We start from the raw sequence: 25,191 nt of genomic DNA, 5'->3' as shown, positions 1-25,191 counted from the left end.
AATGAAGCCATGCTGGACTGGTATATTGCCCAGCCTCCATGGTGACTCAGCTGGTGACCCCTGCCTATCCCTACTCATCCCTAGTCTCCATAGGGATCAACCATTCAGGTACATGCAAGTGTACACCCACCCATCCCATGCCCATCATTCCATGTTGATACCTCAGTCTAATCAAGCCGAGGTCACCTGGGGCTATAGTGAGGGCTTTATCCCTCTCTGCCACAGTGTAGGCAGTTGTCTGTGAGAAACCTGATTCTAAATAATGTTCTTGCACATTAGAAAGAACGATTCCAATTTAACTGATATTCTGAACTTTGTCAGCTGTTATTTAGTGAGAAAAAGAGTACAGTGAACATTCTTCTGTTTGTTTTAACAGACTGAGGGCATAGTGTTTCTTATCTCTGACAATAATGTAATTCTGGGCAGCAGCTGGGCAGCATGAAATGGAAGATATAATTTCACTAAAACCCAAGTTACTACAGGCTGTCTATACTGTTACTCAGAAAACAAGTGAATTAAAAAGAGAATGACTATTACTAGCATCATAAGGATGCAAACAGTGTGGCGCGAGTGGCATGATGCATGTTTTGAGAAACTTTTCTTTCTTACTTAAATGGTATATCATGTTATTATTATGTTATTATATAAGCAGTGAAGTTAAACTGTTTATTGGATCTGGGACAGATAACTGGATTGTTCGTGGGTGCCCATCTCAACAGTTTTAATAAAAAAGTTAAATAAAGAAGAAAAAGAAAGAGAAAGGAGTTCATTTCAGTGAATAATGTCGATGCCAAGATTGATCCTGGATGTAAAGTAGTAGTAGTAAGTGGCTGTATATGAATACTGTAGCATATTTTAGCAATAACTCACAACTGGATATAGTTGCCACAGTATTTACCCATAGCTGGTGTGGTTGGATCACAAGGGCAAAGCTAAAAATAAGGTAAGTCCCGGGATACCCATATCCAGGAGTGGGTTATTGATGCTATGCAATGACATTAAGACAGAAATTTCTTAACTTTTTTAAATAATGTCATTGTATAATTGGAATGGAGTGAGTAGAAAGCTAACTCATGCACTGAGCATGCATATGTGCAGCTGTTTATACAGTCCAATCAAAAAATAAAATATGAGTGGGTATACCTCGTCCAATACATGAAACAAGCTCAATGACATGTCAAAAGCTGAAAGAAACACTTCCAATAAAAGAGGCAGAAATTCAGTCTGTACATCATATATAAATAACAGAAACTCCCTCCAAAATACAGAAATGTTCAAAGAAATGGATGGAGAGAGTTTTTATTATTTTTATAGCCCATACTGCTTGGTCGTTTCTTGGGAGAATTTCTGCATTACCAATTGAAGGCAGTCAGCTATCAACTCCGTATGCTGCAAAGGTAAATATGGGCTGTATATGCACCAAAAATAATAGAAACTTTCCCAGTGGTGGATAGGCATTCTGATATTTTAAAGAATTGCTTGCCTTTACCTTTGCATTATATGGGACTGTGATTGCCAAACTTTTTCCTGTTGGTAATGCTCAATTTGCAATAAGCATGCTGATTTCTGTGACAAATCAGCATACACATTTTTGAATAGTAATCCATATTCATTGTATAATTCACATTAATAGGTTGTAGGCATGAACCTATGGAGAACTACTTACTGGGTGACGTCAGTAGTAAAGCATGAGTTTTAATATTATTTATTAGCAAGATGTGTTTTATGGAGCAGAGTGTTTGTAAAGATGGCTGCTCAATGTAAATGTAACTTAACTTGAAGTTTAATTTACCACACCTATTTTTTTTCTTTTTATTTCCTTCTTTCTTCTTTCTTTTCTTCTAGCTTTCTTTTTATGGCGTGAGCTCTGCTGTAAGAAGAATATAAAAAAGCCTCTAAGAAGTCACCTTTTACTCAGTAAGTTTCCTCTTCAGTGAGTCAAGCATAGATGCCCTAAAGTCTCCAATTGTGAATTTTATGTATAGAAAGTATCTGATTCATTTTCAGTGCAGAATATTTACACACAGTAGGTTAGAATTTTATCAATCATTCTGAATATTAGCGATTTTGCTTAACTCTTCTTCTTTAAGCAGTAGAAATTGCTATCTTTGAAGATATAAAAAGCTAATGTTAACTCACAAGAATAATTCCACTAGGCTGATTATAGATGATCTACCTCTATCTAGTCTACAGTTATTTATAAGATGATATCACTACTTTTTATCATTTAGCACAATATTTTGTACATAAAGCTGTTTCTATAAATGTTAGCAATGTTAACAGACATAGAAAATAAATCAGAACACAATCAGAAAATAAACGAGAACACAATCTTACTTAAAGAAATTATATCTATGTTGGTTTTAAGTCTACGACACAAAACCCACTTGCCAGTGTTTCAGTATTATAAGCTTCATAGCTTGAGCTTTCAGTTTTACTATGAAACCCTGTCTTCTTGAAAGCCAATTTTTAAAAGAATGGAAAAAAATGTGCAAAAACCAAGAGGGTGAAAAACTCCCTTTTTCTTGTTTTTTCAGGGCGATAAGCCCTCACACCCCTGAAGTTATATATATATGTCAACTCCACAGTCACATCACCTCGAAGAAGGGGGAAATCTACATAAAAATTCAATCATTGTTGGGGCACAATTAGAAATCACACTGGCAATGATTTACTATGGCAAGCAGCATAGAGCGCTACACCATTCATCACTGTTTTCTACAGAATACCGATGCTTGTGCAATTTCACCTCAAGCTTACGTAGGAAAGCCTAAATCTTTCAGACTGCTACATCTTCAAGTTAAAGAAAAAGGCAAAGCAAGGGATGTAACTGTAATTCAGTAACAAATGCAGCGTTCATGTTCACCTTCAGTTTTATTCAAAGTCATTATTTCCTAAGCACTGTTTACAAAGTTTAAAGTGAAGTAATAAAATTCATAAAAAAGGATAACGTATTAAAAACATTCTAAAATATGTATGGTGTATAAATCCAATGCATTCTGCATAAATTAATAATCTACAGAACAACAAACAATAAGTAATTAAATTGTATAATGTCTTGTAGCATTGTAATCATGGCCAACATAATCCTGTATAAGCAGGGTTAAATGTCTAGTGGTAGCAGTAAATGCTATCTATAGAAACAAGCTCCAAGAAATGATTCCCTTCCATTCAAGGCAAACAGTGGGGAAATTAAAACAATAAGATCTTGGGACACTGTAGAAAGATGCAAAAAATACCAACATGAAGCATCACAGAAATATCCCAGACAAACATCCTTGAAGCTTCTCCTATTTGCCAGAACTAAAATCTCAAATTTGAACAAGAAGTTCAAATATCGCCCAGACAGAAGTAAGAGCCCACTGATGAAGTCTGAAGTATGGGTTAATGATGTTCTGCTAAGTACAGCAATGCACTGGGTAGTCTAGTACACAATTTACAGTTACTATTTCACTTTATTTATACTGTGCTTTTACAGAAGAAAAGGTAAAATCAAATATTTGGAGTTCTGACAGCTGCAAGAACTGCATGCTCATGTTTTATGCAGGGATTAACTCACTACTGGCTAAGTTATTCCTGAAGGTGAAGCCTGAAAGATCAAATGTCAGGTATTATAAGTAACATTTTAAGTTTTGACACAATATTAGTTTTGTGATATTCAAGTAATGAGCTGGGCATTTAAGTATTCAATCATTGTGAAAGTGAAGAGGATCAATTGAAAAAGCCACACATGTGAAAATGGAGTGAGGAGTTGCATAGCCGGTTACATGGTTATATGTTCAACTGAAAATGTTTTAGAAATGTTTTACTTTGTACCACTTTATAACACATTTGTTTGTGTACGTGTGTGTGTGTGTGTGTGTGTGTGTGTGTGTGTGTGTGTGTGTGTGTGTGTGTGTGTGTGTGTGTGTAGCTATATATATATATATATATATATATATATATATATATATATATATATATATATATATATATGCTGTGTCTTTTGGCTTATCCCGGTTAGAGGTCACCATAGCGAAACTCCAGTCCGCTAATGTTTGGTAGTGGATTTTTATATGCCGAGTTACCAGGCCTGACACACAACCTTCAATGAAGGAACACCCATTCACGCATGCCTCCACACAGAAGACGCCCTAGCTGAGAATCAAACGGGACAACATCTTGCTGTGAGGCGACAACGCTACTGCAGCACCACTACCGTGGGTCATATGTATGTATATATATATATATATATATATATATATATATATAAATATAAATATATATCTATATATATATATATATATATATATATATATATGTATATATGTATATATATATATATATATATATATATATATATATATGTATATATATTTATATATATATATATATATATATATATATATATAAATGGGTCTACTGCTTTACATCAAAAATACACTTTTATTCGAAATAGAGCAGTAGACCCTACACTTCAGCGAAAGTCCACTTAAACAAAAGTGCACTTTCACTGAAGATTAGTTCCTGGGGCTACTCAAAAAAAAAAAAAACAGTAAAACATGTTTTTGTAGGGGGGCAAGCCCCCATGCAGCCCCCCCATGTGGGAGGCTGTGCCCCCCACACCCCCTACTTAAATATACCAACTCCAAGTTAGCACTACAGCGGGGAAAAGGGAATTTTCCCATTCCGCACTATAGTGTGACTTCCGAAGTCAATGTTCGAAGTTTCACTACTTCGAACAAGTGGACTCGGTGAAGTGGGGTTCGAAGTAGTGAAACTTTGAACATATTGACGAATCCCATATATATATATATATATATATTTTATATATATATATATATATATATATATATATATATATATATATATCTGTGTGTGTCTGTGTGTGTGTGTGTATAAACATATGTATTCAATTAAAATAACAGCTCATCTGTACAAAAATTGTACAAAAGATGTGTGTTCTTTGTTTGGATTTGCAGCCTTTACATATAAGAAAGGCAAGATGATAAGGAAAATTAATCTGGATTCCAAAGAATATTGGCTGCAGTTATACTTAAATGCTTGCAGCCCACCTAAAGTAAACTATTCCTTTACTTTTAAATGTGTTTTAAAAAGAAAGCATTTGAAACATATGTAGCACTTTTTGAGAATTACTGAGTCCTTACAATGCTTAAAATAAAGTTTATATTTGAAGTGTAATATTTATTGTTTATTGATGATGTGCTAAAGAATAGTTCAACTTTACTGATTCACTGGTATTCACAAGATTGCAACGCTGTGTATTTAAGACTGAATTTTATTTTGTTCACAGTCAGATGTAGTCTTTTTTTGCATTTGATGAGGTGAAAACTGTTACTGTGATTTTAGTTACAGTAAAACAGTGTCTAGTCAACTTGCTCTTTGTTATTTGCACCCTATTGTGGCATCTTTTTTTTCAGTTTAACATCATTTTGTTTACTAGGTTTCCTTTGGCTAGTATATTTTTAAGTCCAAGGTTTTTCTTATTGTCTTAGGAGTGTTAATTCCAAAATACAACTTATCTGAGATATCTTCAATATAATGGCAAGTAGGCACAGTTATACAGACTACCAAAAACCTTATGAAAAAAATATGTGTTGACAACAAAACTGAAATATACCATTGCTTACACAACTATGCCAGAACAACCAATGAAATCGTCACCGTCTCAATCATCAGTGGGGAGGAGAATGAAGACAAAGATGCCAGCATTGTCAATGTTGTTACAACCAGATTACATATCTGTTGCTAGAGTAAGTTGACAAAGAGCACATCTAATACGGAACTGATACCCTAACAAGTCAGTCTCTGTACTGTCTACACTTTAACTAAGGAAAGTTGTTAGAATCCAAAAAACACATAGCAAATAGAGCAAAAAGAAGCTGCAGCAATTAAGCAGGCTGTGATATCTCAAGATCTTACATAGTTGACAGCAAAGATGGGCAGCTGCAAATAGACATTAATAAAAAACAAGGCATGACCTGGCATGGACAGGGTATACCAAGAAATGACTCCAGTACCTTCCAGAAATAATTCTTGATTTACAGAACTTTTCTGAATGTGGTATTTTCTACCTTATGACTCTCCAGGTCTCCCTGATGATCCTGAGGTGTCATATTGCAACACTATATTACCTGATATGTTGTCATTACTAGCTATAACTTCTTCTACCAATAACGAATGCAAATGTTTGAGATTTGGAAGGCCTGTTTATAAATCTAGATGGTGGAAAGACTGTGCAACTTATTATTATAGTAAATACTGATAAATAAAGCTGTTATACATCATTGGATATATATTTTATCCAAATGTCACACAGTACTTAATCTGTATTTTGTATGACAACTCTAGTAAATGTAACATAGGTGCACACAATGCTATTTGGATTTTGTAAATAAATTACAATTTACAATATGAGACTGCATCTTAAAGAGCAGCATCCATAAAGCTAACCTGTCTACTGATGATTAGTGAGTGATGAGTGATACTGGTGAGTTGCTGCCATTTCAGTGAATGGGATGGCTGTATGTAGCATTGGCTACTGTGTATCTGTGTTTTACTATCAATGAGCATGTCTGTGGAACACCTGAATGAACTTGAACATTGGAGTAATAAATGCATTCTGTGGGAAATGTTTAATGATAAACATCCCATGCTTTCAGTACTGAGGAAAACAAATAAAAGTAAACTGTAGTAATCCTTTATAGTAAACATAAAAAATAGATGTGGAAACATAACTAATCAGAAATAAACATAATCTTGTTAGATACATTTCAAATGTTTATAAAAGCATATCAGTTCAGTTAGCATTACTACCTCACTGCACTTGGTACTTCATTTAGGTGTCTTCTTTGTGAAGTCTGCATGTGTTCTTTGTTGCAGCATAGGATTTGCTGGGCACTCCTTTTTCTCATACATCCCAAAAGCATGCTGTAGGTGTGTGTGTGTGTGTGTGTGTGTGTGTGTGTGTGTGTGTGTGTGTGTGTGTGTGTGTGTGTGTGTGTGTGTGTGTGTGTGTGTGTGTGTGCTTTCTGAGATGGACTGGTGTTCTGTCCAGGACTGGTTTCTCTGCCTTGTATCCACTGAGACCAAGGACCAAGGTCTGCTCTGCCATGACCCTAAAGAGGGCATATCTTTCAGCCTCTTAGAGCAAGAAATCTGGACAAAGCCATAAGTAAAAGTGGGACAAAGGCCCCAAAATAGTGACAATTTTTAAATATTGCTGAAACTCAAATGTCTGTCCTTGTCTTCTAATTTCAGTCTTTAATGACTTGCCACGAATTTGCCAGAAAATCACAGTTTTATGAAAAATGGACCAAATATATGAGACAAAAATATGGACATTCTGTGAAAATGTGTACAGTTGAGAGTTATGAAACTGGGTCAAATAAAGAATGAGTGAATTTAAATATATTTTAACCTTGTGTAGTTACTATAGCTGAAGTTTGCTAACAATAAAAAGGAAGCTTATAAAGTATATAATCTTTGAGCATATTTTTTGTAAGAAGGAGATCTTATAGTGATTTGAAATGCAAAGTAATCATAAAAAGTTATTACTTTCAATGAGTTTTAATAACTTAAAACTGATTCACCTTGCAATATATCTGTACATCCCAAAGTTTAGTTTTCTGAAAGGTTAGTATAGAAGCATTGCTAATTACTAAACCATACGAGTATAAATTTATTTTTTTTATTTAGTTTTTAGTCAACAAAGACCTTCAAAACACAGTTGTTCCTTTTCTTGAGCAACCCACAAGCATCGTCTGCTAACTAACATACTCAGAGTAACAGATTGTGCATGTGGAGACTGAGGGAATCAATGCCAAGAGTAGTAACTAACATACTCAGAGTTAAATATTGTGCTCGTAGAGACTGAGGGAATCAATGCCAAGAGTAGTCACTAACGTACTCAGAGTAACAGATTGTGCATGTGGAGACTGAGGCAATCAATGCCAAGAGTAGTAACTAACATACTCAGAGTAACAGATTGTGCATGTGGAGACTGAGGGAATCAATGCCAAGAGTAGTCACTAGCATACTCAGAGTAACAGATTGTGCATGTGGAGACTGAGGGAATCAATGCCAAGAGTAGTCACTAGCATACTTAGAGTAACAGATTGTGCATGTGGAGACTGAGGGAATCAATGCCAAAAGTAGTAACTAACATGCTCAGAGTTAAATATTGTGCTCGTAGAGACTGAGGGAATCAATACCAAGAGTAGTCACTAACATACTCAGAGTAACAGATTGTGCATGTGAAGACTGAGGGAATCAATGCCAAGAGTAGTAACTAACGTACTCAGAGTAACAGATTGTGCATGTGGAGACTGAGGGAATCAATGCCAAGAGTAGTCACTAGCATACTTAGAGTAACAGATTGTGCATGTGGAGACTGAAGGAATCAATGCCAAGAGTAGTAACTAACATACTCAGAGTAACAGATTGTGCATGTGGAGACTGAGGGAATCAATGCCAAGAGTAGTCACTAGCATACTTAGAGTAACAGATTGTGAATGTGGAGACTGAGGGAATCAATGCCAAGAGTAGTCACTAGCATACTCAGAGTAACAGATTGTGCATGTGGAGACTGAGGGAATCATTGCCAAGAGTAGTCACTAGCATACTCAGAGTAACAGATTGTGCATGTGGAGACTGAGGGAATCAGTGCCAAGAGTAGTAACTAACATACTCAGAGTAACAGATTGTGCATGTGGAGACTGAGGGAATCAATGCCAAGAGTAGTAACTAACATACTCAGAGTAACAAATTGTGCATGTGGAGACTGAGGCAATCAATGCCAAGAGTAGTCACTAACGTACTCAGAGTAACAGATTGTGCATGTGGAGACTGAGGCAATCAATGCCAAGAGTAGTAACTAACATACTCAGAGTAACAGATTGTGCATGTGGAGACTGAGGGAATCAATGCCAAGAGTAGTCACTAACGTACTCAGAGTAACAGATTGTGCATGTGGAGATTGAGGCAATCAATGCCAAGAGTAGTAACTAACATACTCAGAGTAACAGATTGTGCATGTGGAGACTGAGGCAATCAATGCCAAGAGTAGTAACTAACATGCTCAGAGTTAAATATTGTGCTCGTAGAGACTGAGGGAATCAATACCAAGAGTAGTCACTAACATACTCAGAGTAACAGATTGTGCATGTGGAGACTGAGGGAATCAATGCCAAAAGTAGTAACTAACATACTCAGAGTAACAGATTGTGCATGTGGAGACTGAGGGAATCAATGCCAAGAGTAGTCACTAGCATACTCAGAGTAACAGATTGTGCATGTGGAGACTGAGGGAATCAATGCCAAGAGTAGTCACTAGCATACTTAGAGTAACAGATTGTGCATGTGGAGACTGAGGGAATCAATGCCAAGAGTAGTCACTAGCATACTCAGAGTAACAGATTGTGCATGTGGAGACTGAGGGAATCAATGCCAAGAGTAGTCACTAGCATACTCAGAGTAACAGATTGTGCATGTGGAGACTGAGGGAATCAATGCCAAAAGTAGTAACTAACATGCTCAGAGTTAAATATTGTGCTCGTAGAGACTGAGGGAATCAATACCAAGAGTAGTCACTAACATACTCAGAGTAATAGATTGTGCACAAGGAGATGGAGGGAATCAATGCCAAGAGTAGTAACTAACGTACTCAGAGTAACAGATTGTGCATGTGGAGACTGAGGGAATCAATGCAAGAGCAGATGGCAAAGCCTGTCAGACACTCATAGCTTTAATCCTTTTTTGCCAGACATTTGGCAAATGTTGCACTGTAGCCTTAGTAATTTTAAATGCTTAGGGAATATATTTTCAAACTAACATTTATAAAGACCTCATTAATGAAACATTGCACTATAATTGATTCATTACATTATGAAAGGCAATTACACACACCATCTATAAAATTACCAGACAGCAGTTATAAAGTGAATCTTTAAGACTTAATGGTGTATTAACAATATCATCATTTAGAGTTGCCACATGATGAGTCTGCCAAACATTTTTTATAGTGCACAGTTCTGCAAAAATACACCTGCCATTTTTACATAAGTGCATTTCATTTCATGAAGATAGGGCTTATAAATTCAGCTTTTTCATTCCACTGAGGGGTGAGAGGTAAACAGCAAGAGGAGTTTAATCAACTTGCAGAGTTTCTTAAGCCCTGCAAGTAACCCTGTGTGCATGCCTGAAACATATCAGAGATGGCATGCAATGGGTGTGCCTGAGGGCTGTGTCTCCCTGATTCTGCAAGAAGTGTTCCTTCAAATGTACTGCTACCTTGAAAGCAAACCACCTCCAGTAATCCTGGGTCTTCACTAAGAATTTAACGTGGAATCTGTACCCTGGACAAGTACTCAACAACCTCCAAAGAGAAAGGTGAGCAGTTTCTCCATCATCACCCCCCCCCAAACACACACACACACACACACACACACACTCAACTCCCCCAGTACCCAGGTCACTATTCAAATTCATGTCAATCGGATCATACTCAGGCCTTTATGCATCTGGACCAGACAGATAATATACTCCAGGCAGAAATGTGTATATTAGTACCTCAGATGATTTTGTTACCTAAACTTATTCTTTTAAATGCAATAAGGCACACACAGAGAATTGACAGTACAGTTATTACCACATGCCCAGAGCTGTAAAGCACTGCCCTTGAGAATGGGATGATATGTACACTGTACATACGTTCATAGATGTTTACTAGACTAACAACCAGAAGGGCCTTTTTAAGCCTAGCCACGCATCCCAAATCTCTGACAAGTTCTGATACCCTTGATAAGTGTAAGCATGGGTCTGAGAGATGAACCATTTACAGTTACCTGTGTCCATTAGAGACATAGGTGCCAAGCCAGGGCTGACTTTTTGGTTTCCCATCCAATTGTCCAAGTTGCACTTGAATTGGGTTAAAGAGGAACTCTGCTTCACATGGATGGGGAGCCTCTTCCATAGATGGGGTAGTCTCTAGGATACATACATATCTCTCCAGCAGGTCCTATTTGTATCACAGGCAATGTTTAAGTCTTTAGAATGGGTAATTCTGGTGCTGTTTGTTTTGTGGATATGCAAGAGGTCCATTAGAGTTGGGTATGACAATGCTCTGTATGTCAGGCATAGATCTCCCCTCAAAAGCCTGTAGGAGACAGAATACAGGGATAGGGCCTTGAGAAGGTCAGCATAGGACATTTTACTTAAACCCTGTATTCTTTTAGTGAGGAACCTCTGTGGGCATTCCAGTTGTTGGATATGCTTGGCCAGGTTACATGCCAAAGGGGGCATTGTACTCAATGATCAGTCTAATGAATGCCAAATATAGTGGAACAATGACGTCCTTGGACTTAGATGACATACCTTTGTTTATAAGTTGCACAACATAGAAAGATTTCCTCACCACTGTAGACACATGATGGTCAAAGGCTAGATTACTCCTTATGTGTGTCCCTAAGTCCCTAACTACTGGGTCAACTCTAGGGGGTCTGTTGTCAATAGTTACCAGAGATGGATGACTTCCCAAAGGATACTATTCTGCATTTCTTTGTATTTAGTTTTAGTCCATGGCTCTAACACCAGTTGTCTGTCTGTGTCAGCCCCACCTGGAGAATATTTTTGTTACTGTGAGATTCAATGACAGCTCCTAATTTGAAATTATCTGCAAATTTAGTCAACCAGAGACCACTGACATTGGCCTTGACTTCTGAGAAGTAAATACCAAAAAGCCAAAAAGGAGCAGTAGCAGTCCAAGGACTAATCCCTGAGGTACTCCACTTGTGACTACCCTCTTTATAGAGGTGGACTCCCCAATTCTAACTTCCTGGGTCCTGTCTGTGAGCCAGTTGGCTATCCACCGGGTGACATATGGGCTTGTACCTAACCTCCTGAGTTTGTCAACAATGCTCGAGTAGGGTATTGTGTCAAATGCCTTGCCCTCATCCATTGCCTTGGTGACCTTCTCAAAGAAGTCCACCAGGCTGAGTAGGCATGATCTGCCCTTGACGGAACCAAACTGGGTTGGGTCCAGTGTTTGGAGGTTTACTATATCTCAGTTAATCATCTCTATGATAATTCTTTCCATAGCTTTACATATAAAACTAGTGAGACTTATGGGTCTGTAGTTTCCAAGGTCTGTAGATGACCCAGCTTTGTGCAAAGGGATGACTGCTGCCTTTCTCCATTCATGAGGCATGCAGCCCGTTTGAAGGCTACAATTAAATAGCAATTCCAGAGGCCCTGACAGGTAATGTTTCATGCTATTTAGAAGGCATCCTGGGATATTGTCTGGGCCCCTTGATACAGTGTTCTTGGTCTTAGTGAGAGCATTAAGGACCTGTTCTCTAGTGATAATGGGGGAAGTTATATTTGATGATATTTCCTGAGGGAAGGTTGAGGGGGAGAGAGGAGTAAAGTTGGAGCTGAATTTATCAGCCAGGAGGTTTGCTACATCTTCTGGTTCAGTACAGGTGGCTCCATTTACAATGAGCTCTGCACACAGATGTGCATTGCCTTTGAGGTTGTGGACATAACTAAAGAATGCTTTGTGGTTGTCCTTGGCCTGGGATGCAAAACTTACCTCAGATTTGGCTTTGGTATACATTATTTGTCCTCTGAGTTGTTTGTCTAGTTTGATGAGAGTGCTTTTATCCTGCTGGGTGCTGCACTTCCTAATTTTTGGCCATGATTTTCTTCCTCCTGTTATACAGCCTATTGATTTTTTGATTCCTCCAGGGTGGCTTGTTTTTGTGTTAGTTCTGTACTTCTTCCTGGTGGGTACAGCTGCCTCTATGCAGCTATTAACATGCTTGTACAGGGTTTCTATGAACGGTTCTGCATAGGCAGCAGTATTCTCAGGGTTTGTGGGGGCTTGAAATGTTGCCAGGTTTTCACTTAATAGCAGGTTAGCCTTAGAATAGTTGCTGAATGTTTTAGGTTTAGCTTTACATACCTCCTCATCCTTTATTGCTTAGTTATAAGCATTATATTCTCCTTAGTATTAATGATTTCCTGCATGTCTAGGTGGAATCCATCAATGTGTACAACTTCCTTTTGCTCTCCTAGCTCTCAGAACATGCTGCTGTTAGACTGATTTTCACTGGTGTGCATGGCTATCCTCTTCAGTCAATCAGCATTCAAAGAGTTGGTACTCACACACTGGGTCTCGTCTGAGTGTGCTGTCCTTCAAAAGAGACATTAAATAGAGGTCCCATCTGCCTGAGTCAGTGGTAGTTCAGGTGGATGTAAAAGATCCAAAAGGACTTCTGTGTCCTAGCCAAATATCCCCAAGACAATATGAATACCACCTCAAGTCTCCCCTGAAAAGAGGACATTTGCCGAGCATAACTTAACACAGGCAGCAAAGAGTAAGTAAATATATAAATAAGTAAAATAAACAAACGAGTCCAGTACAAGCTCAGAGCTCAGTTTGTTTTGTATTGCCAAAGTTAGCTGGCAGTGTCACGTCAATTGCCAGTAGAAAATAGACTGGAATAGACTGCCCAAACATGTCAAGCAGAGCGCCTCTTTGGCCCTCTTCAAAAGGAACCTTGATGATTGGATGGGAGAAAGGAAATTCACCCTGGGGATCACGTCAGAAGTCCAGGGAAGTAACTAGTGTGGGAAGAAATAGCCAGGGAATTGTTATGGCTAGGCTTGTATTGGCCCTAAGGCAGATAGCCTAGTACCATCCTATGAACCTATAAAAAGAAACATGCTGGAAGAAGACTTCATGAGCTAGGTCAGCACTTCATGAGCTAGGTCAGCACTTCATGAGCTAGGGCAGCACTTCATGAGCTAGGTCAGCACTTCCTGAGCTAGGGCAGCACTTCTTTGAAATACATCAGCCAAATAAATCTTCCTACCACAAGTAGAGTAGAACAACACCTATCTGAATGCCCTGGAGATACTGCATTTGTTTGAATAAATGATTATTTAAATAAGTGAGAGGCATAATATCTTTATGAAACCAGTACTTGCAGTAAAGTTGTAGTGCACTTCTCTGGTCTCTTTTGGGTGTTAGATCTGCAACATCTCTCCCTTTCTGATTAGTGGACTGTGATCCTTATAATACATACCCTGTTTTAGTGTTTTTATTTCCCCAAGATACTGTATACGTTTTTATTATAGGATACTGACTTTAGTCCAGTGGCAGCTATGCTTTGAATAATGTATGGTCCTATTTGGTAGGGTGATCTCACTTCCTTTTGAACTTTATGGAGATGGGTTCATATTTCCATAGTTCTCTGTTTGTGCAGCATTGACATTCATAGGTTCATAGATGTATAGACCACTAGGTAAGCCTAAGCATGCAACCCAAATGTGACCCACAACTCTGATTAATATAAGGGGTGATTTACTGACTGCCTCTGTCCATCAGCAACATAGGGGCCAGACAAGGGATACATTTCCGATCACCCATCCACTGATAAAAGTTGCACTTAAATAGGGATAGGGAGGAACTCTGCATCACATGGATGGGGAGCCTGTTCCAGAGAATGGGAATTCTCTGAGAAATGTATCTGTCTCTTCAAGATGTCTTTTTTATGCTGCATGCAAAATGTAGGTCTCTTAATCTAGTATTGCTGATGCTGTTTGTTTTGTGAATGTGCAAAAGGCTCATCAAAGCAGAGTCCATCACCTCTCAGATGTCTGTATTATATCGAGGAAAGAGACAGGGTTTGAGTCGATCAGCATAAGACATTGAATTACCTCCTGTACTCCTTTTGTAAGAATCTTTTGTGGCTGTTCTAGTTACTGCATGTGTCTGGTCGGGCATTAAGTAGCATATCTCTCAACTGCTCCTAATTTGTAGGTATATTCCTAATTTTGGGTCAGACTTTGTTCTGTAGCTCTTAAAATTGGACATTTTTGAGAACGTCTAAATTAATATTTAAAAATGCACTAATTTGGAGCATTTCTTTTGTTATTTCTTGCTTTTTCCCTAATTCTGGTGATACAATGTTTGTTGCTATGTAGACCCGTGCTTACTATATGTAGACCCCATGCTTACTGCTTCTGTTTTTTTTAAGGACTGTGACAGAGCATGTTAACTTAGTATAAAGAGAAAGAGTAAGACACAGCCTGAAGTCATGAGATCAATCGCTCAAGGGCACACAAGGGCATATAATCTCACATGTTGTGAGTGTATGGCAGTGCAGCATGCTATGAGCGCAAGTTTTTTTCTTATAGAGGATAATACTGCAGTTAGAATAATGAACAGATTAGGACTACAGTAAACTCTTGGTTAACCAGCACCCATGGGGATTGGTAGATGCTGGATAACTGTAGTTTCTGGTTGCTTGAGAGTTACTATTAAAAATAGGCCTGACTAATACTGTACTCTATACTATTTGTTTGGTTTGACTTGTTCTCAAGTTGGGGGAGAGGGAATTTATTCCTATCTTCCTTTTTAAAACTCAGACTTTAAAAACGTCAGGTATGTTTCTGCAGAGGGAAAACAGAAAATGCAACACATGAAAATCGTACTGTATTTCTTCAATATTTTTTTGCCACTTGCTTATGAGTGCCGGTTACTTGAGTTCCGCTTAACTGAGAGTTCACTGTACTAGGTTTCAGGTAAGAGGGATTCTGCTGTATAATACACAATAGGCAGTGTACACATACATTGAAATAAAATATCAGATTACTGTCTATAGTGTAGCAAATAGCATACATTGTAACAGGATACAGCAGCATTCTTTTCATGGACTATTTATTTATTTACTATTTGGTAACCAAGTAGGTGGGCTGATCTGAAGACCCTTTTCAAACATGACCCAAAAGTACAGAAACAAATGCAAACAACATTAATAATCAAAAAGCATACCATACCTAGCAGAAAATACAAAATCAAATGTTTTAAAGGGTCTTGGAACAAACATATGCTTGTTGCATATTCTTATTACAGAGTCTAATGTACAGAGAAATATTTCAGAGCTCAAGTTAACAGTACAAGCAAAGCTGTTTACAATATTTACAGTGTACACATATAGTCCATGTTTAACTTCAACATTTCAGGAGATAAGCAGGACAACATCTAGTATAACGAGAAGGGAAGGACTGTCATGCTGGAGGTAGCATGCTGTTCGAATTCAACATTTCACAGTAACTATCTTGCTGGAAGTAGTATGCTGTTTGATAGCAAATGGCTAGGTTAACCATTCTCCTTAAAGCACTCACACTCAGTTTTCTTACACAAGTCTTCCTAAAAGGCCTTTTTGAACTCGGTGAGATATTCCAGGCCCCTTAATTCAGGTGGGAGTCTGGGCCATTATTAAAGAACATGAGAACATGCACACAAATCCTTGCATATTAAGCCTATTAAAGCGAAAACAAAAAATCATATACAATATGGCTATGTATCAACATAATAAATTTCAACTGGAATGAAAATGCAAGCACAAGAACATCACACAGCCACAGATGTCCAGTAAGTAAAGTAATGTTCATTGTAAAATAAACACAAAAAATACAGTTGTGGACCTGAAATAGTCAGTATACATGGCTGTATGTTGATTTGGACTTTCTTCCTTCGTTAGCCTAAATCAAACTCCCTTTTAAGACACATTTAAATTTTACCAATGTCTTTCTCCAAGCACTTAATTGTATCATTAAAAATGACCAATGAGAACTCTTTTGAGTATAATTACCATTGGTTTCCTTACAAATGCTTTCACAGAAATGGAATCATTTAACTACAGACTCTGTTTAACTTCAAATTGGAAATGACAGTTCACTACAGCATAAAGTAAATCATTGTTATAATCACCACTTTTGAGATTCTTTTGAAATGCTTGTGAAAAGGTAAAACTATAGTCATAAACGTGAACATAATCTGCTTATAAAGACGATTTGTGCTCAAAGTAACCTATCCCATTTGATTATAGACTGGCCTTACCCAGCCTATGGTTGATAATCACACATTACCCTAATGAGAATAAATGGAATCATACCATAGATAATTTGAGGTGACCCATGCATGGGATAAAGCATTTAGGAACTGCCTCTGTCCTTCAGTAGTACATGGGCATTCCTGGGGTAAATCATCTGTTTCCCATCCATAGATCTAAGTTCTGATTGAATATGGACAGGGATGAACTTTGCTTTATGTGGATGGGCAGTCTGATCCACAGCAGCAGTGTCATCTGTGAGATGTGCCTGTCCCTCCAAATCATTCTGTTGATGCTGCAGAAGAGGTTTCGATCCTTAGCCTGAGTATTTCTTTAGCTATTTGACTTGCTGATGTGTAGTAAATCCATCGGTAATGTAAGTATTGTTTACATTTTTTTTTTTTGTTCATAACATCTTGCCTATGTTCTAATAAATGAATGTAATGTTTTTTTTTTCTTTTTTCTTGTAATAAAACATTTGTATCCACATACAGCCATATCATAGGATCATAGGAGATTACTAGGCTATTGACCTAGAGATCATTTTAAGCCTAGCCAATTCAACCCAATGTAATACTGTAGAAGTACTAGTCAATATCCAGGATTGCATTCAGTGATGACTGCCCATGTCCAGGAGGGTCGTTGGTGCTATCTCTGGTAATAATTTACAGTACCCCATACACTCATTCAGGTTCCTCTTGAACAGTGTCATAGAGGTGCTCTATTTCACATGAATTGGTAGCCTGTTCCAAAGATGTAGCAGTCACTAGGAGATAAATCTGTTCCTCCAGCATGCCCTATTTAAGTTGCTAGCCATATTTAAGCTCCTGGAACAGGTAGCCCTAGACCCATTTGATTTAAGGATATGTAGTAAGTTTATTAGGTTTGGGTCTTGGGTTGCTCTTGTTCCACTGGTGTAGAACGATAAAGAGTAGTAGCTTTAGCAGCTGGCAGAAGAGAATGGGTGTGTCCATCTTGGGGGGAGGGTAGACAGGAGCAGGAGGAAGAATGTCATGATTCCTGGGAGGATGGACAACTCTGCAACTCATGACCTGCGAGCAGGCACTCAGCTCACCAAGCCACTACTTGGTGGTAACGTTTGTGGGGGTGGACTTGTGGAACTCCACTGGAATGGTGATCGCATATCCCCTCACCAGGGGGTGAAGTTATGGACATTACAAATGCCCTATAGGAGAAATGTGAGTATGTCAGTGAAAGAGTTCAAGCAACCTACATAGCTGCTTGAATGACAGCCCCTCTAGATGCCTCTTGCCCCTGTGCTGCTGGGTGTGTCCCCACTATCCTGTATGAGGGAGTGAATGGACTCAAGTTCATCTGGGGTGAAGGCTTGATTGTCAGCAAGTATAGGGAGAAAAGAAACTAGAAACCAACATACAGCCATGTATACTGACCTCTTGATAACCATATGACCTATTTAAAGAAATCTGCCTTTCAGTCACAGGCTGTTCACTGGCTTCAGTCCACCAAACAAACTGTAGATGCTGGATGATAACCTTTTTCTGTACCAAAATAAGTAGTTTGGGTGGAAGAAACACATTCCACTGTTAAAAAAAATTGCTATTTAGAGATTTTTTGCCTGTAGTATGAATATGCTCATGCAACAGTCAGCTAAATAATTATTTTGGTATGGACATTGAGTAGAGATCAGCAAGTCACAAGTGACTCGAGAGGATTCAGATTTTCAGAAATGTTGTGACTGCTATTAATATACCTGCTGACTACATGTTAAAAACCATGACACTTCATATGGCTAGGGAAGAAGTCTGAAGTGTCTGTGGTACAGTGGTTGTAGAATTAAACAAGTGGCAAGATACTTCAAGATTTGGGAATGACAGTGACTGTCGCAATCTTTCACTTATTCTGTATTCATATTTTTGCCCATATGCGTTAATATGCCTGATTTTCTTTTTATTTTTTATTTATTTACATAGTGTTTGGTTTGCAGCTGTACCTCTACTTGTGAAGTGTTGATGTCATCATTCATTAATGATGCTGTGTTTCATGGTAATCATTCCTCAAAGAGATTCATTTGCTTCAGCAGATGTCTGCCCATACTCACATATGTGCCTGTGATACTGATGGAAGTTTTTTGCATCCTGTATGATTTTTGTGTTAGTCTTGTAACATATACAGTTCAGTGATCTTTGAAGGCAGATTTCATGAGTATCACTACTTGACTTGTAATTTGCTCAAGCATTTTTCAGAGTGCAGTCTATAACCTTGCTTGATGAGGAAACTGTGTCATCTTTTGTTTGTAAGTCTTATAACTGACTGCTTTTAGGAAAGAAATTTTATTATATAAAGGTTCAAATATGACATTCTGCAGTGAGGTTGACCTTTAGTGAGTTCAGCAATTACTTCTGTTGATTTCATTTTGGAGGGCATTTCATTGGGTCATACAATTTTATATGTCCTGCACTGGTTATGTTATTTACATAAGTTATTATAGGTTTATAGAACTAGCTTTCTTCATTTAGTTTTGGTTAAGAAAATCTTCTAGCTTGTGTTTTCCTGTATATTGTTCCTATTATAATGTCATATTTCTCTTTAGAATTCTCTTCCCATATAGGTATATATTTTTTGTATTTCCAATCTTAGTGTTTCTTTTCCTTATTGAGCTGTATTTAATAACTTTCTAAGAGATTTACTAAAATCTTTAGGTTTTCTTAACAGTTATTTTATCACAGTTTTTGAACTTATTCAAATCAAATTTATATTTTTTGAACTGATTCAGCTATATTTTGGTTGATAATTTAACATTTTAAATTCTATCCATAGTTCTTAAACTCTAAGCACAAAAAATCTGGACAAAGCCAAAAATAATGGGAGGGTCATCTCACCAGAAATAGGGACACATTTTAAATAAAGCTGTTATAAATTTAGAATATTGCTAAAATAAAACTTCTTGTATTACCATGCTTTTTCTGAAGGATATGAAGTCTGAAACTCAAACGCCTGTCATTATTTAGTGAATTCAATCCTCACTGACTTGGCACAGGAATCCAGTATACCACAAATTTTATGAGGAACAGACCAAAATATGAGGCAAAACTCTGGACGTTCTGCAAAAATCTAGACATTTGAGAGGTATGATTATATCACTTTATTTTTAGTCATTTAGTTTTTGAATGTACTTATTTTGTATTCCTTTCCACATATTTAGCATTTACCCCCAGATTTAATAAACTCCGTGTAATAGTAGTGTAAGTCCTACAGTGACTGTACTGTGGCTGTGTCTGCAGCCCATCCTCAGCAGTGTACCTTGCATGTTAATGAAGGTGCACTACTGAGAGAGAGCCATGTAACATGGTGCAGAATCAGTGTAGGGGGTATGTTACAGTGTCTGCAGATGAGTAACACACCCTCTGCACTGTTAAAGTGCCAGATGGCACTTAAATATTAAAGTGAAACACATTCAAGTAATTTTTTTTGTTGATGGTGGGGTTTTTTTTGTTTGTTTTGTTTTTGTTTTTTTAGTTTTTTTTTGTTTTTTTGCATGCTGTGGCACAGCACTAGCAATAGACATGTGCCAGACATCTAAAAATAGAAATCAGATGCATTTAATTAGTTAGAAAAGGTCACATTTAAACATAGCTAAGTAGGTTTGTATGAAATAGTGCGGTGCTCAGCCGTGCTTTAATGTAACTGAGAGCTATATAGAAAAGTATAGCACTAATCACCATATCCTCGATAGCTGAATTGTTACAGTGACAGGCTCATGTGCAGTAGGTGCATAGTTCAAATACAGGCCATTCAGTTTTTTACATGCGATAGGGAAATGTTATAAATTTTTTTTTCATGTATACATTGACATTCGTCAACCAGGTTAGCCCAGCTGGACCAGAAGCCCATTGTCACTGGAGACCTGAGGACAAAAGCCCCAGTTACACACAAGTATCCAATACATTAAAGTTACACTCCAAGATAACGTAGTGAAATGCATATATTTAAGAGATATCAAGTAAAATAGATGCACATAATAATGTATCATTAATGAACAATTAGCTTCTATAATTTTTTTTTTTTTTGAAAAACTCTGGTTTGCCTGTATCTAAGCTCTGCTAAGTATTGCCAAGCCAAGCAATGCTTAAACAGGACCTATTTTAGCAGTACTTAACAATGTGCAGCTCCACTTACCTGGTTTGGGCACTGCTAAAGAATTCCAGTTTAAGCAGTCCTCAGCTCAGCTGAGCGGGTTTGCACAATGCTAAGCATTGCTAAGCATCCCCTGTCTAAGCAGTGCTCAGCTGAGCTTAGCAGGTTTGGACGGTGCTAAGCTTCACTTAGCATTTTTAAAAATGGTCCATTGGTGGCAAAGGATGGGAAAACAGCCTTATTTAAGCTGAACAGGTAGGAATACAGCCAGAAACTATTGGAGTTTGATCATTGCAGGAGCTATGGCTGAAGTGGGAGAGGGTGCGTGCTTCTGGGCACAGAGCTGGGGAATTTTAGAGTCCAGGGTCATGGTTGGGCTCCTTGTAAAAGACCATGGTAACCAGCTGCTGCAGAGCCAGTACCAGGGCTCCAAATACAAGTCAGAGGCCTGAGATCAGCTGCTACATGACCTTACCACTGCAACTGGCATCTACCGCACTGGTTTTCAGGTGCATCATCATTATGACTACCTGAAGAATAGGAGTGGGGGGCTCTTGGCCCAGTGGATCCAAGATGCTTGGGACTGCAATGCCCCAGAATTTAGTAAGTATAAGAACCATTGATTTACCAAATTCTACTATGAGTATCTGATAGACAGGTACACATAATGGTGTGTTTCCACCCACTGCTGCAGGGGAGAGGGCTCGCAACCTGGAGGCCCATGCAGGGTACCTGGCTAGGATGGGCAGAGAGTGGGGTGAGTAAAGATACATCTTGAAATATATAGTAATCTAATTAAGGAAGTGTACATTAGTAACTGCCAGTAGTTACAGTCTGTTGTGAGTGTACTGCAATGAATGTGTTCATAGACCTGGACTGATATAAGTGGGTATTGCCAGGTACAGTTCAATATAGATGAAAGCATGAAACATGCTACTGTTACAGATAAAAGCTAAGACTGCATTAATAATGTTTCGGAATAACATGTGTGTACTGTATTAATAATACATATTCTGGTAATAAAGTACACCGGCATTGACAATGTGAAGGGAATAAATTAACTGCATTCCTAATCAACAGGAAATGCAGTACAACTGCAGTCAGAATTGTGAAGAAATAAAGATAGTACTGCATAGCTTGTGTAATAACATATGTCTTTCAATGCCTGCATTATTTAAAGTGTATAACAATAAAGATTGTCAGCTGTATACCAATCACTATGTCATGTCACCCTCAATAAATCAGTGTTCTGTCAATTGTTGTGTGTATTGTGGGCTGTTGTTCAAGAAATTGAATATTACAGGTGCTGTGAAGTAAACACAGGTATAACACCATGAAGTGACCAAAAGTTGGCCAATAAAAAACTGTTATGCTAAAGTGTAGGTGTGGAGCTGTACTACAAGATATAATGCAATATGATATTTGTTCTGCACTAAGATCTGAATATAGATTAGTATTGTCTAAGGTATTATAGTGTTTTCTCCAAGGATTGTCTTGTGTTAACCTTTGCATTTAAGCTATATACATCCATGAATGTAGGCACGCTGATGTAGGCAAGTATGAAACTGTAAGAGCTGTGGACTGCAACTATACCATCTGCAAATGTATATGGGCCAGGTAGGCAACCCAGCACCCAATATGGTCTGTACAGATCACACATATTCCCATCCAGTAAGGGTTAATTGTGTACACCTACATTCTATGTATTAATACATAGTTCACCTACTATTTCTGTCATGCATGAATCTCATGCATGTATGTTCAACTGTCACTGCAAGCTTGTGTGACACTCTACCTATATTACCAGGTCTGAGTTTGTCACCAGGCGAGCTTTAGGTACATATCACTCAAACAGCACATCTCATTAGCCCAGTAGCTCAGTATGATAAGCAATATATATGTTGTTCATTTTGCCACACACAGACTGGGGTTTGAATCCAGGGACAGGTACTAAGATATATTTATAGCAACAGAAAAGTAGTACTGACTATAGAAACAGTTATGTATTGTTAACAGATATTCTCCCCACAGGACTTACAGGTAAATAAATATCTGTAGTAGCTGTATGAAGGGTATGCTAATGTCTGTGTCCAGATGTACTAGTGCATAAAAATCATTGCTCAGCAAGGTGATAAGACTCCATTAAATAAAATGACATGAAGTGCACTACTATTCCAAGTTAATAAGACAAATTAAATGGTCTACTGTTGGCACAGTTATATGCCTGGTGCATCTGTGAATGTCTGCTGATAGTCTAACCCCATGCCCACCAATGATGGCAGGATAAGTATACACTCTCTGTACTGTGCACAATACATGTCTCTCAAGTGTCACTCTATCACTGATAGTGATCACTGCTGCCAAAAACCTTGGACACAGATATAAACCCAGTTGAAGTATGCCAGTAGCACAATCACACAACATCAGTGCAGAGTACACCTTACTAGTCATATATTTTCCCTTCACATGTAATAGTCCCCTGTAGTTATGTACCTGTAGATGTTACAGCTTGGCCCATACCATCCCATCTGGATTGCTTGAGAGGTATGTACATGTTACAGAAGCTATAGGGCACTTTTAGACATAAAGTAAGGGCAGACTTGTAGAGTTTTGAGCAGTACTGTTGTGAAAAATATAGCCTATATAGTTGGTAATGGAATGTCTTTCTCTCCCCCCACCACTTATCTGCATCACAACTTATTATTCTTCTACTACATGCATGGCTCCATTTACACATATCTTGTTCTCAAAACCTAATGGTGGGCCTTGTGTTGTATTATTGGTTATATATTACAATGGTTGCAATGGACTGTTATGGGTACCCTCACCCTGCCTATGTTGTGACAACAGAGCTGACACTGCTCCCTCACTTGCATATATAGCTTGCTGTCCCCCAATGTGTTTACAATCACCAGTGTGACTTCTGGCCATAATGCAGCTGCTGCAGCCTGGTACACATGCAGCAGTATGTTCAGCCCTGATACAGACCTAACATACCTCCCAGACACCTAGAACAGGCCATCCACACAACACCCATACGTAAAGGGTTGGGGAGGAAATGGTCAGTTGACAGGGACATGTCACAATATCCCCTACAAACATACACAGCTGATAGACCAACATCAACTGTAACAGCATGCACATTCATATAAAAATGATGTATGACACTAACATCTGCCTGTCTCCGTACTGACCCGAACACACATTGTAAAACAGTAAATTGCCACAGAATCAGAAAATCTGTTAACAATGGGCAAACATAGTATGCAAAACTGTGGACATACCACATCAGTCCAAAGAGTGGACAGTATTTCTACCTACCCTCTGTGATGCTGTAGCTCCCACACCTCAATACAGTCCTCCTCACAGTAAGGCCTTAATTATAGCACTGTGTTGCCATGCCATAGGTTAATGAAAATGCAACCCAGCTACTCTGGATGCTATTAGCAAGTATGAGTCACAGATTGGTGCACAGGCAATCACCTGTTCATGATCATTACCTATAAAAGGCAGGCTGCTGCCTATGGTAAACAGGTCTGACTTTCTTCATAAAGACAGACTGTGCTTTCCTAGGAAAACTACCACTGGATTTCTGCTCACAAAGGAGTACAGCACTAACCAGGTATGTCATAGAATTCCCCATGTAATGGAATGCAGATGGGGGATGCAGTCATGGGAAATAGGAATTCCAACAGTAGGTCTCAACAACATATCTTGGAATGACATGTTGCTGTTAGTCAGCTGTCAAGCACCTACAGTCTTCCCTTTTGGCTCTGTCTGCAGTGACATAGATCACAGCTCTGGCCCCTGAGTCCTCCCAGCAATGGTCAGCTCACGTACAAATGCTACTGGATTGTCTGTTGTACAATAGTGACACTAACTACTAGTGGATACAGCTGACATATCACATCATTCACTGTCAGTGAGCCCCTCTCAGTCTGTGAATGTCATACAGGCATAGTTCAACCATGGTCCAGGTGTCCCTGACTGTTCCTGACGTACTCTGGCTAGGTCACTGTATACTCCACACCTGTATCTCATTGCCTGACAGCTATGGCTGGCATACCTGGTGACCCCCTGCAGCAGAACAGCAGGTTATAGGCAGCAGTAGTGGGGGGACACAGGCTCCACCACAGCAACAGTGTGTACATATTGCACATACAATTTAAGGGAA

Source organism: Protopterus annectens, chromosome 13.part0 (assembly GCF_019279795.1).
Source record: "Protopterus annectens isolate FY-2018-M chromosome 13.part0, PAN1.0, whole genome shotgun sequence".
NCBI lineage: Eukaryota > Metazoa > Chordata > Ceratodontiformes > Protopteridae > Protopterus > Protopterus annectens.
Note: the sequence above shows the minus strand (reverse complement) of the source record.